The sequence below is a fragment of the Falco peregrinus genome, chromosome 9, assembly GCF_023634155.1.
Source record: "Falco peregrinus isolate bFalPer1 chromosome 9, bFalPer1.pri, whole genome shotgun sequence".
Lineage (NCBI taxonomy): Eukaryota > Metazoa > Chordata > Aves > Falconiformes > Falconidae > Falco > Falco peregrinus.
Genome location: NC_073729.1, coordinates 12,643,322 through 12,655,616, shown reverse-complemented (window position 1 = coordinate 12,655,616; position 12,295 = coordinate 12,643,322). Strand labels below are relative to the sequence as shown.

At 41.6% G+C, this 12,295-nt stretch overlaps 1 protein-coding gene across 4 annotated transcripts in view; it reads left to right on the top strand.

Moving 5' to 3' along the window:
* The window catches only part of HIPK3 (homeodomain interacting protein kinase 3), a 113,742-nt gene that overhangs the window by 37,931 nt on the left and 63,516 nt on the right, over positions 1-12,295 (top strand). The window lies entirely within an intron of this gene.

Sequence of the window (12,295 nt, the reverse complement as noted above, 5' to 3'; positions counted from 1 at the left end):
TATAATCATGTAAAACAGGAATTAGGTAGAGTTTTCATTTTAATGTGCTTATTGCTGGGGGCTTCGGTTGTAGCGCGAATTTTACTGCTTGCTCAGGGCGAGGCATCAGTTGTGCTCGTGAACTGTTTTTTTGTAGATAGGTTTGGCTAAATGCTCGAATTCTGGTCGTTGCGGTGGTGTGTGGCTCTGTGGGTTTGAGGACGCTTTGTAATTGGGAGAGAATCCATCAGCTGGAATAAAGTTACATTAAAAAAATTGCTCGGGAAGCTGCCTGTCACCTGGTGTCTCTGCTGGTACCTGTGATTTTTCTTTGTTTCAGGGTTTGGTTTTGTGTTTGCATGTTTCCTCCCTCCTATCTTTCAAACAGCTACTTAGAGCAACTGGGAGGTGAGAACCGGCTCCTGCATAACAAGGTGCCAGAGACAAAGGCAGGGTGTGGGGAAGAGCGAGCTTTCAACTCGGCTTACAGAAGTTGACGCAACTGATAAGGAATACTAGAATTTCTGTGTGCTGCTTTTCTTGTCTGCTTCAATTTATAGCAGTTGTTTCAAAACAAATGTTATTTTGGAGGCAATTTTTCAAAAAGCATCTGTCGGATTGAGTGCGATGGTTAAAGGGGACGGGAGGCTGAGCAGCACGTCTAGAGGCAGCGTTAGCTTACCAGCTCCTGGGTGGAACAGAATTAACTGTGCTTAATTCTCATGAAAATCCCGACCTAAATGTGTAGGAATGTCAGGCTGTGCTCCAAGCTTGTGTGTTTAGGGATGTACCTCTCCCTATTTTAAGGCATTGCACTCTTCCTGTTTTTAGAGTAACTTTCTTTTTAACAGTATGTGTTCTCTTTCTTGTAGTTCTCATTCTGCCAGTATGCTGATTATAGCAACAAAGATCCTTTTGACAAAACGGTGCATTTTGAAATGAGAATTTTGTAGTTAGCTTTCTTTTGTGTGTGGAGGGGGGAAGAAAAGCCTTGCTAACAGGAACAGCACTGTCATTTGAGGCTGAACATGTATTTCAGAGGAATGTTAAATACAGAAGGAAAACTTTTAGTTGAGCTAAATTTCACTGTTGCAATGTGAGGTCTGTGAGGCATTGTGGCATACGGCTGCTGTGCACGTACGGGATAGTTACAGTAGGCAGTATTGCTTTCTGCACAGAACTTTGTGGAAAAAAGCAGAGAACATCTATGCTTTTTAAAATTTTTTTCATTAGACAAGCCTTAGCTGCGCTGACTGCGTTGCAGAAGCATTACAGCTGAGGTACACTGCTTTACTAATTAACAGAAGTATGAGGTGGGTACAGCAGGTCTCTTAATCAACTGGTGATACTTGATCAAGGGAAGAAGAAACCTGGAAGCAGGGTGTCCTCGTGGTGATAGCCGCACTCCTCAGTTACGTGTTCGCTTGAATTTTGTCAAATAGTATCCACCTTTCATACTTTGAAAAAGCTTGTTTGTACCTTCTTGTGTTTTCTGAGCTTCTTCAATTCCCTGATGATGTTGTAGTGCAGTTAGAGGAGAACTTCAGAAGTCTTGGCATAGGGTCAATTTGATGAAGAAAACATCTTCAGCACTTCTTCGTTGAAACTATGGAGCTCCTGTACATGGGTTATGTAAACTCACAGCTGGTCAAATACTTATTTTCAGCTGGTCTAACTGTTAACATTTCTTGCCTTTGAAAACAAGGGAAGTGAGAGCTGAGCTCTAGTGTCTCAGTTCCTAAGTCACTGCATTAATGTTTTTCTTCGGATCTCTTCTCTGCAAATCTGAGGTGGAGTGAAAAATAATGTATTGCTTTCAATCCAGGTCTTGGAAGAAAAGCTCATTCTTTGGGTGAAGTATGAGATGGATCTCTAGGTACCTGAAACTGTTTCAGAACTCTGGCTGGGTTGTGCGTGAAACCAAATACGAAGACATTTGTGAGGGTGAGCAGTGAGCGTGTTAGAGCTGGCCGATGAGTGTGCAGTGCACCTTAAATGATGACGTTAACTGTATTTAAGTAACTTTCAATACCTACTGCTATGAAATGCATTAGCAATGGGTTGGCTTTTCTGACTTATGTAGGCAGTGAACACCCTCTATTTGACCTGAAATAACCTATAATGAAGCATAAAGCCTGGAAAATCCTGTTACCTGTTCTTGGCTTTGCCTGCCCTCCTATATAGACCATTTTAATTTAGAGCCTCTATTTCCTTTACAGATTTCTAGGAAAATTGAAGCTGTCCTTGTCTTCGGAGGCACTAACTTTTGTGTGGTGGATGAGCAGAGGAACAACATGTAATTCTGAAAGTGGGTTTTAGGCTGTGACTTTATTTGTTAGCGTAGTATTTCCTACAGGGTAGGTCGTCTGTGTCCCGTGTCCTCCCCCTCCACCACCTGCCCCTTAATTCTTCAGTTGTCTTGTTTTCAATATAGTGAATGTTGGGCACGATGGCATGAATTATTATGAGTCTTGGGTTTTAGATGCAGTCTGGGGATAATCTTTGTACAGTTTTGTAGTATTTTTTTACATTATGTCACTTTTTTCATATAGTGTCTCAATATTCCACTTCAATTTTGAAAGCGTGTAACTTTCTGACAAAATGGAGTTAATCTCTAGTTTAGAAATTTTTCTTGGAAATGGAAGAAGAGCCAAGTAACCAGAGTGTTTTTAAAGCAAGTTAATTCAAGTGGTTCTGATTTTTTTTTTTTCTATTTTATTCAGTGTCTTGGAATCAGTTTAATTTCAAAATACCTCTTCCTATGTTATAAACTTCACATATTTAATAGTCTCAGTATTATCTGAACTCTTTGTACAACGTTTTTTCACCTTGTGTTTTCAGGAAAAATTAGAAAATACTCCTTTTCAGAAGTATGGCCTTTTCTTGAGCTTTATTGTGCCCTACAATGTTTGGGAATAACAGGATGAAGCCTAGAAAAATGTTAAGGTCAAGTTCCAAAATGCAGCAATAAAATAAGTCTTGGTGAAATATTGAAAGACAAAACAGGTATAAGAAATATTTTCATATGTTTTTAGTATGATCAAAGCTACAGCAACTATCTCAATGTTAAAAAGTAATCAGATTCTTATGTAGGGAGTAGTATTACTGTGTATTATGCGATGCTTCCATCAAACCCCTCTCTTTTTAAAATCGGTAGTCTTATACTCATGTGATTCTTTCCATTCTTGCTAAAATAACTTAACAGGTCTAGAAAGCTATTTTACTGCTTTTTCAAGCATGGTACAGTTGAAATAAGAGTAATGCTTTTCATCTAAAAAGTCAGCTATTGTCAAACGAAAATCACTTTCTATAAACATTACTTGCCAAATATGTATGGCACTGCAGTAACTGCCCATTCAGAATAAGTGGTGGAAAATCTAGGTACAAGAAAGCTCAGGTCCTGACACCTGTGCGGTCTCACATTAACATCATCCTTGTTAAAAGAGGAGGGGGCTGCTGCAGGTCCGAGGTGCTCACAGCCGTTTTCCAGGCTTGCGGGGAACGGCTCTGTAATCCACCCACCTGAGCCTTTCTGCCCCTTCCCCACACTGGAGGCTGTGCTCCTTTTGCTTACTACACCCTGTTGTCCTGCAGCTCTTTCTTGTGGGAGCGGGACACTTCCAAGGCATGAGACTGGCAGGAACTTAAATTGCTGGCTGAGATGAGATTTTTATCACAGAGCTGGAGCTTGGCTTTTGCCTTGCCTTGGGGCAAGCGGTGTCCAGTACTGGGGAAAACTTGCTTTGGGTTACTTTAGGAGTTTAGTTTCACTTGGCTTTGGGTTAGAAGGCGAACTGTGAGATGGGAGTGGGTCTCCTCACCTCATGCTCACCTTGAAGCATCATAAAATGTGATGGCAAAACTGGTCCCTGGGCAGGAAAAGCTGCCAGCAGGACAGCTTCAGCTGGGACGGTGCTAACTGGTGCAGCTGTGCTTTGTGTGGGGCTGGAGTGTCTTCATTGCAGAGATGTTTGCTGCTTTTATTAGTGTGACCAAATCCTTCCAGGCCAGCTCTCTAGGGTCTTTGGATGTGAACTGACATTTGAACCTTTCCCCGATCCTGCTGGTGTAGACTGAAACAAGTGCCTACCTACAGAAGGGAGCCGGCGTAGGCTCAAGGTCTGAATGAAAAGGCTGTCGTATAAATGCAAGTGCTGAGAGAAAACAAACTTCAGTACTGATGATTGATAAAAAGTTACCGTAATGGTAGTAAAGAAACTGGGGATTTTACTGGTGATTTGAGCTCCCTCTGGAAGGTAAGAGTAACCACTAGCATCAGGTATTTGTAAAAATTATCTATATGCACAATTTTATCTGAAACCTTAGTAATTAACTTCTGTAAAAGTTACTTACTTTTTGATATGTGGATACGGAAACACATTTCTTCTCTCATGTTTCCACATTCTCTGTTATTTACTACTTTGTTTTGGTCCTTTATCAGTGTTTACAAAAAATGGTGTGTTAACCTTGACCTTATTCCACTAGTTTGAGTAAAATGTACTCATTTTTTTCCCTCTTCCCTATGGTACAGGCTTTGCCTGTATTGGTACACAACAATTGGTGGAACTTGCACAACTTCCAGAAGTCTTTTTGTTTGTTTCTGGTAAGATGTCTTTCTGCTTTTTTTGACTAAGAAGCTGTTAATGTGTGTCACTGCCCTGTAAATCTCTTCCTTCCTGTGTTTTCCTAGAAACTTCAGTCATCTGGTACTTCCAACCTTTTTCTATTATTCTGTGGTTTTTCTTTCTTTCTTTCTTTGACTTGCTTGCTTGTCTACAGTCTGTGTGTTCTAGTTGAGAATTTTTTTTTTCCACAGCTTGTTTTTGAAGATTTACACTGTTTGTAGGGGTAGAGGAGGTCCTTACAAGGTCTTTATTTTCAGTGCTTGAATCTGTTTAGTATGGGTGTTCTGGTCCTCGGGGATCTTAGTTGTGGAGCCCTTCGGGAGGAACAGGCTTTGTTCCTAAGAGAATACAAATGCTCTTTGCCTCCTCTTTACTTATCTATTAACATCAACTTATTTTGTGATTCAATAAATTGATTGGTATTCAGCCTAATAGAAACAGATTGGTTTCATGAGATTCTGAAGAGTTTTATTAATAACTTTTCTTTATGGCCTTTGATACGATGCTAAGGGCTGACTGCTTCCTGGGGCTGTGTCAGCTCTGCGCCCTGCAAGAGGACATCATGGGAGTTTTTCTCGCAAAATGTTGTGACAAGTACTCTTTGAGACTAAATGTTTTTAAAACTTGGTTGAAGAGATGTCTAAGCTTTTGTTTTAAAGATTAAAACAAGAGTGAATGTTAAATGTTTATGCTACAAATGGAAAGATTATTAGATATGGAAGGGAACGCAAAAGAGGAAAAACTGATGTATGTTTATCAGTGTTATGCCCTAGCTAGTGGGGTCATATGCTGCACGTTATCTTGGCTTTCTTTTTGTGTACCTCTTTTGTGTCATTAAATCAATAAGCTTTCTGCATAGGGGAGAGGGAGAAATTTCTTGCGCTGGTGGCTTTGGGAAACATTATAATACGGGTTATTACAATTATTGATTTGTTAGGAGGCAAAAGGCTGAGCCTTTTGTGAGAGAATAGGCGTTTCTAATGCACTGATCTTTACCGGTAGGAAATGCTGCTTCCTCCACGTCTTCAGAAATGTGGAAGAAGTGGTAAACACCTATTTTCCCTCCGTTCTTTAGTCATTGCTCTGTATATGCTGTGTCTAATGCATACAGCTGTTTGCAGTAAGCAACCAATGCAATTTTCATGATATTGTTGCTTACAATGAAAGAAAGTCATCTGTTATATAAAAGCAAAATATTAAACCCACAATTTTAAGTAAGGAATTTGTATTCTGGAAAAAAAATTTGGACTTGAAGGAGTTTTCATCCTCTGTGTGTGTGTGTGTATATATATATATATATATATATATAAAAAAAACCCTTTCAAACATACACACAGTGACTATATATAGATCTCTGTGTGTGTATAGACCTCAGTAGACGTTTGAAAGTTGTTGCTGGCTGTAGCTGAAGTGACTGACCTGAAAACTTTACCAAAGATAAATCAAGAGAAGTGTGTTGGATTATGTCTTAATTCTTTTACAGTTAAGTTAGCTTTTTTTTGTTTGTTTTAAATCTAAGCTTCATGTTTTCAGCAATATTTTTGTTGCAGAAGGAATTGGATATGATTTGTGAATGAATAGGTGTGCTGTCTTGATGACTTAGTAGCTGCTTCATATTGAAGTTCTGGTTGGTCATATTGGAAGAGTAATTAGGCTTTTCATGTATTTGGGGCAAGTTTTAACTCAAATGTTACTTACTGCTGGGTAATTCTCAGTGTCTAGGAAACAGTTTTAAACACTTCCCGAACTCTGCTCCCTTGGTACAATAGACCCTGATGAGCATATTTTTGCATTATGCCAGACTTAGTGAGCTCGACAGGTTAGAGTATGTGCCGTTGCAAACTTAATGTGCAAGTTCTGTGGGGAGAACAGTAATTTTGTGTTGCTGTACTGATGCGTGCTTTGTCCAGCTGAAAATCTTTTATTATAAGAGGGAGGAAGATAATTTTTAGTGAAGCTCCTCCACCTTGAGTAGTTTAGAAGACTTGATGAAGAATCAACTTCATGTAAGTAAGACCCCTTCGTGGGTGTACAGATGTTCTGGCATGCCAGCTGTTCTGTGGAGGTGTAGTAGCAATGAGGAAAATAGCAGTCTAGATTTATATTCTTACAGGAGCTACATTTGATATTGAGCTATTCTAAAAGGAAACTTCTAAATAAAGTTTCTTAGCTGGGTTGGTCCGCTTCCAATTCTAACAAAAGCCCAGCAGACTAAGAATGCATAATTAAGCAATGAAATAAAAATAAAATGGCTGGATATAAGAAGGAAAAATGACATACATACTTGTTTAGCAAGTCTTTTTGGGTTTTGGGGGGATGTGTGTGTGTGTGGTTTTGTTTTTCGAAACCGGCATGCGAACAGGTGGTTTACCAGCAGGCAGTTTGAGCTAAGCCCCTCTATCAAATTTTATTCCTATTTCAAGGAAGGTGGCAAAATCTTTTGGAAATACTTACGGCAGTGGAAAAAGCGTGGCTTTATGTCCTGCCTCTCTGCTCGCTTTGATCCTCCTTGCTGCACTGAAATGACAGGCAGTAGCAGTAGCTTCAGTACATCCTTCAGCACCGTACTGTCCTGCAGAACCCAAAGGTGTGGGCTCTCCTAATCACTGCTGTTAGGGACTTTTTGTTTCCATGTGCCTGCTGTTCTCAGGTTCAAAAAGAGTTAGTAGTCTTTTAAAAGAAAAGATTAGGCTGGCCAAGCCCTGGCTGGTTGAACTGCCCCGTTTGTGTTGATGGTGGCACATCCTGGTTTGGAGAGCGTGCTCCCTTTCAGGGCTGGTGGCCAGTACGGAGCTGCTTGTCCTTCCTTTTCAGTTGCGTAACAGCTTCTTGCCCAGCAGAGAAGTACATGCTTGAAGTATTGTTCTGTTTGCCTTTTTAACGATGATTGCAGTCATATTGGCATCACAAGATTTAGCTTTTGATATTTGTGGAAAATATGAATATAGTGATTGTGTTCTTCAGTACTGCTACAGGTGACGGCGTTGAGTCTTGGGAGTCTGTGCTGATATTTTATGTAAAAGATGTTTGCATTTGTGTGGTGTCAGTTCTGTTTCTAAGTATTGAGACAATAGCGTAAGTGAGACTGGTTTGCAGTATGCTTGAATGAACGTATATTTTCAGTTTCTGGTATCACTGCAATGTTGGTAGTGTCTGATTAAAAATACCTCAAATGTTGCACAAATCTAAAGTCGGCCTCGTAGCATTCTTAAAACTGCAATTTGCTTCTCACTAAGACTGTCTCCAAATTTGGAACCAACCTCTGGCCTTCCAGCCTCAACTTTCGCCACTGATCTGTGTGGGACTGAGGTTTCACATCAGGCAAAGGCTACCATCGGCTCAGCTTAATTTTGTTGGTGTATGATGGGCTAGAATTCCTGAGCTCTGAAACATCTTATGTGGCCTAATTAAAGATCATAATAATTGCTTTTGTCATTGAACTTCTGGGTTTCTGGTTGCTACCCCTAGACCTGGGTGTTGGCTTCTTTGCAGCAGCATCAGAGCTGCCTCTGCATCTCCCTGGCCTCTGTGGTGGAATGTGTGTGTGCCTGTGCAGTTCATGTCCAGAATTGCTTCCACGGTTATGCAAGGAAACAGTTCATCTGGCATGTGTTACTTAAAACATCTCAGTGCTTCCTCCTTTGCTCAGGTCCCTCCCTTCCGTGGGTCAGAGCTGGCTTTGAGGTGGCAGAGGAGGTAGGTTTCCCTGGGCTTCTATCTCTTGACACTTTGCACTTTCTGTGGCTATGTTTTCCTTTTATAAATTGCATGAAGCCTCAGTTGCCAGTGCTGTTGTTATGAATCGTACAGCTGGAGTAAGGGAATTCCTCAGGGTGAACAGTTCATGGGTATGAAAGTGCTCACATCAGTACAGCTTGTTCAGCTACATATCCAAAATAAACAATAACATAGAGGTGCTGCTACTACCAGTAATAAGGTTTCTTCTGGGGGGAAAGAGAGAGCAACCAGTTCAGCTTTGTATTTGCTAAATAAATTGAAAAGTTGGGTGGCACCTAACATACCAAGAACAGGTTTTTTTAACCTGGGAAAAATGACAGTATCCTCATGGCGTTTTCAAAGTGATGCACAATGTAAATAAAACACTTCTGAAGTTCTACTGCTCAACTTGTGCATTTGCTGGAAATCGCTGAGCTTCTAGAAAGCCTCCCTTGATACTCCGCTGCACTCCGGCAAGGGTGTGAGTGTGCTGGAACCGGTTCTCACCCATGGAGGCTTGAAAGAAGCTGGAAAACAAGTTTTCTGGAGTTAAATTGTAACTATGGTATTAGGTGGCTGACCCTGGCTGGGCTTTGCCTGTTGGGGATTTTACTGCAACAGCAGCACCACAGTGATCGCAGTCCTGGGGCAGTGAAAAGAGGCTCTTTGTTTTGCAAAGAATTAAGGGAGTAGCGCAGCAATTTCTCTTCAGCTCCGCTGCAGTGATCTTACTAACTAGTTACTCTGCTACGCACACCCCTTACTCTGTCATGAGGAAATGTCAACTTGTCGTTAATTATTAACAGCGGTCAGGCCTGGAACAGCCTGTGCTTCTCAAGGTTGTTACAGTGTGCCAGATCGGTCACGTTTTTGAATTTGCCTGGAACTGTTTGAAGAAGGATGGAGATGTAATTCTAAGAATCTGGTATAAAGAGCGTGGTTACAGTTAGGTGAACATTAGCAAGACGTTACTGGGGTTCTCCGTTTCACTAAGCAATGGCTGTGTGGTTCTCTATTCAGTTTCTGTAGAGAGTAGCTTGACTGGGAGGGGGGGAGCAAACTATGAAACACCTCCTCTTTATTGTCATTACTTTTTGAAAATGTATTTTCATTTATTTAAATGAATAAACAATTAATTTACTTATTTGAAATGCAGTGACTTCATTACTTTGTTCGTAATTTCTTCAGAAGCACAGAATTTAGTCTTGATATAATTTAGTGTTTAATAAGCCAAGCAAGTGTAGACTTCCCAGTTCTCTTTGCTTTGAACTTAGAGCCAAGAAGCCTCGTTTCCTTCAAAGGGAGCCTATCTAGACTTAACAATACTTGGTAGGTGTCTCAAGACAGGTTTCTTTTCCAGGTCCCCTGCAGTATTCACTAGCAGCAGCTGGCATGTGAGGTGGGATGCAGCAGCCGTGGTACTGCAGCAAAGCAAGCTGGGCAAACCCAGAGCCAGCCACAGCTTGTGTGTGCTGCTGCCCAGGATTAGGATGGTCATCTTGAACTTGGGGAAGGAGAAGAAGGCTTTAAAAATGTGCCTAGGGTCAATGGACAGACCTCCCTGAGAGTAAAACTGAAAATCAAGTCTGAAGCTAGTCAAGTAGCCAGAGGCTGCCTGTAGTAGGTTATCTGGGCACTGTGCTTTTTAGTCCATCTTCTGATAGTTCCGTTGGCTTTGGTTTGCATCCTCGAGTGGTCTGGTAGTGCATGCATTTGATTTTTATTTGAAATTGAATTTAACTGGAAGATGCACACCAGCTGCTTGTGAGTGTTCAGGCTCAAGTAACCTGCCTGAAATGAGCACAGAATTGGGTTTTTCTTTCCTTTAGCACTGGCTGCTTTGCTCCATGCATCCCTTTCTTACGGTGCTGCTGGACTCGTTCATGTGGATACAGTCTGACAAGCTTCAGTTTGTACAAGGGAGCAGGAGTAGTCTTGATAGGAAGTGTGGACTCAGTGAAATGATTTGTGACAGGAGGGAAGAAAGAAAGATCCACTCTGTGGTAGGTGAAAATGCGTAGTATGTTGTTTTTTTCTACCGGAAGACCTGCTTAAAAAACCCAAACAAAAATCGTAACTCTACAACATAGTAACTGTATCCTTTCCAGTGTAGCCATCCATAGGATTACATTTTAACCTGAATCCCCCAAAACCCAAACAAAAAAACCTACTCCCCCCAAAAAACCCCAATCCAAACAACCGAACAAAAACAAAACCCAGCAAAAAAATCCCCCAAAAACCAAACCAAAAAAACCCTAAACAACAAAACCCAAAACAAAAAAACCTCACCACCACCACTACCAACCACAAAAAAAACCCCAACCTAACAAAAAAATCCCTGCAGCACAGCAGTGCTGGTGGTGGAGGTGGTGTAGCGTTTCCCCGTGCCACTCTGCTGTCCACGCGTGGGGCTGGATTTTCATCTGGGTGGGGAGAAATCAAGTCTGTTAGCTTCTCAAAGCAAAGACCTCCAGCAACGGTTTGTGTTGGATAGTTGCATGCTGTTCTGGTGTATTTAATTGCATATATGTTAATGTATAGTGAAGAGAGTGCTTCTGTCTGGAATGTCTTCCGAGTGCTGCATATGAGGGGATGGCAGAGGTCTTCAAGCAGTCTCAGGTGTAGGACGCTGCAGGATTTTACTGCGCCTGTTTCACCAAACACCTTATTCATTGGTTATAAGAAGATACTGTAGCTTCTCCAAATAAGATTGGGTCTTGAAGTATATGTTTAAAAAAAGACAGACAAAATACTGGGAGTAAAGTAGAAGTGTTTAGGGGAAGGTAAGAAATTAGATGCTTGTACAAGAACTCTTGAAACTATTTTAATTTTCTGGAGTAATTTGACTTTTTTTAGTTTAGTCTGTCTCGATCACATCAAAAGTTGTTCTCCCAGGGTTTGTAATTTTTTTTTTTTTTCCCTTGGAGTTGCTAAAAATGTTCTCATAATAGCTCAATAAACACTTCTTATCTGAGAACAGAGCTGTTACTGTGGTCAGAGTTCAGGGTCAGGGAGTTAAGCCTGGAAGAAACACAGAAACCCGCAAACAGGATAGCCTAGTTTTTCTCATTCAACTGAAATTAACGTTAAAGAGAAAGCTGGGAGTATGTGCTTCCAGTCCTTCTGGACTGGTTTGAATATCATGAGCTATAAGAAACTGGCCGTTTTGAATACAGTGCAGGCTGAATCCCAGCAGGCTCAGGTAAGGATTTGTTTGCGTGGTCTTCCAGCCATGCTGGAAGGAAGGACTGTCCTTCTTCTGTTCTCCCCACCGCTGGGTTGTTGTCCTCTCTTTCAGAAAAACTCCTTAATTGCAGCGCAGGTTTATCACTGCTTTTTCAAAGTAATCATCCTGATTTCATACCATTGACATTGGTGACACACTCGGGCAAATACCTTCTCCAGAAGTTAAACCAAGCAAGACGTTTGCTGTTTAGTTATGGTAGATCCAGGGTGAATGGAGCCCTGGGGTTGCTGCAGCTTCCCAAGCCTCTTGCGTGTGGGTCGGGCATCCAGGCTCCTTCCCTCCGGGCAGCGCAGCTTTGGCTGCTCGTGCTGACCTGTTTGTGCCCAGGGGCTCAGCAGGGCTGCAGGGCTCGGGGGTCTGCCCGGCACTGAGGTGTGTCTCTGAGTTGCAGGGGTGATGCTGGGTGTCCGAACTCTCCCGTCAGCAAACTGGTGGCTAACACAGCAGCGTCACCTTGAAAAGAGGGACAGTTTCTTTACTTCTGAAGTGTAAAAGGTTTTTTGAGGTTGAACGTTTTACTTCTTGCGTGCAGATGCATGTGAAAGAGGTGTAAAGTGGGGATTCTGGTGAAAAAAGCAGGAACCTTGGAAAGATTTTAAGAAAATAAAAGTATATTATTTTGAGACTTTAGTGTCTTTTGAGTAAATGTGGCAAGCCTGGTATTTGAGCCAGCCCAGAGGAACAGTAGGCTGCTGACAGAAGGTTTGACTTGTCCTGAGCTGGGCAG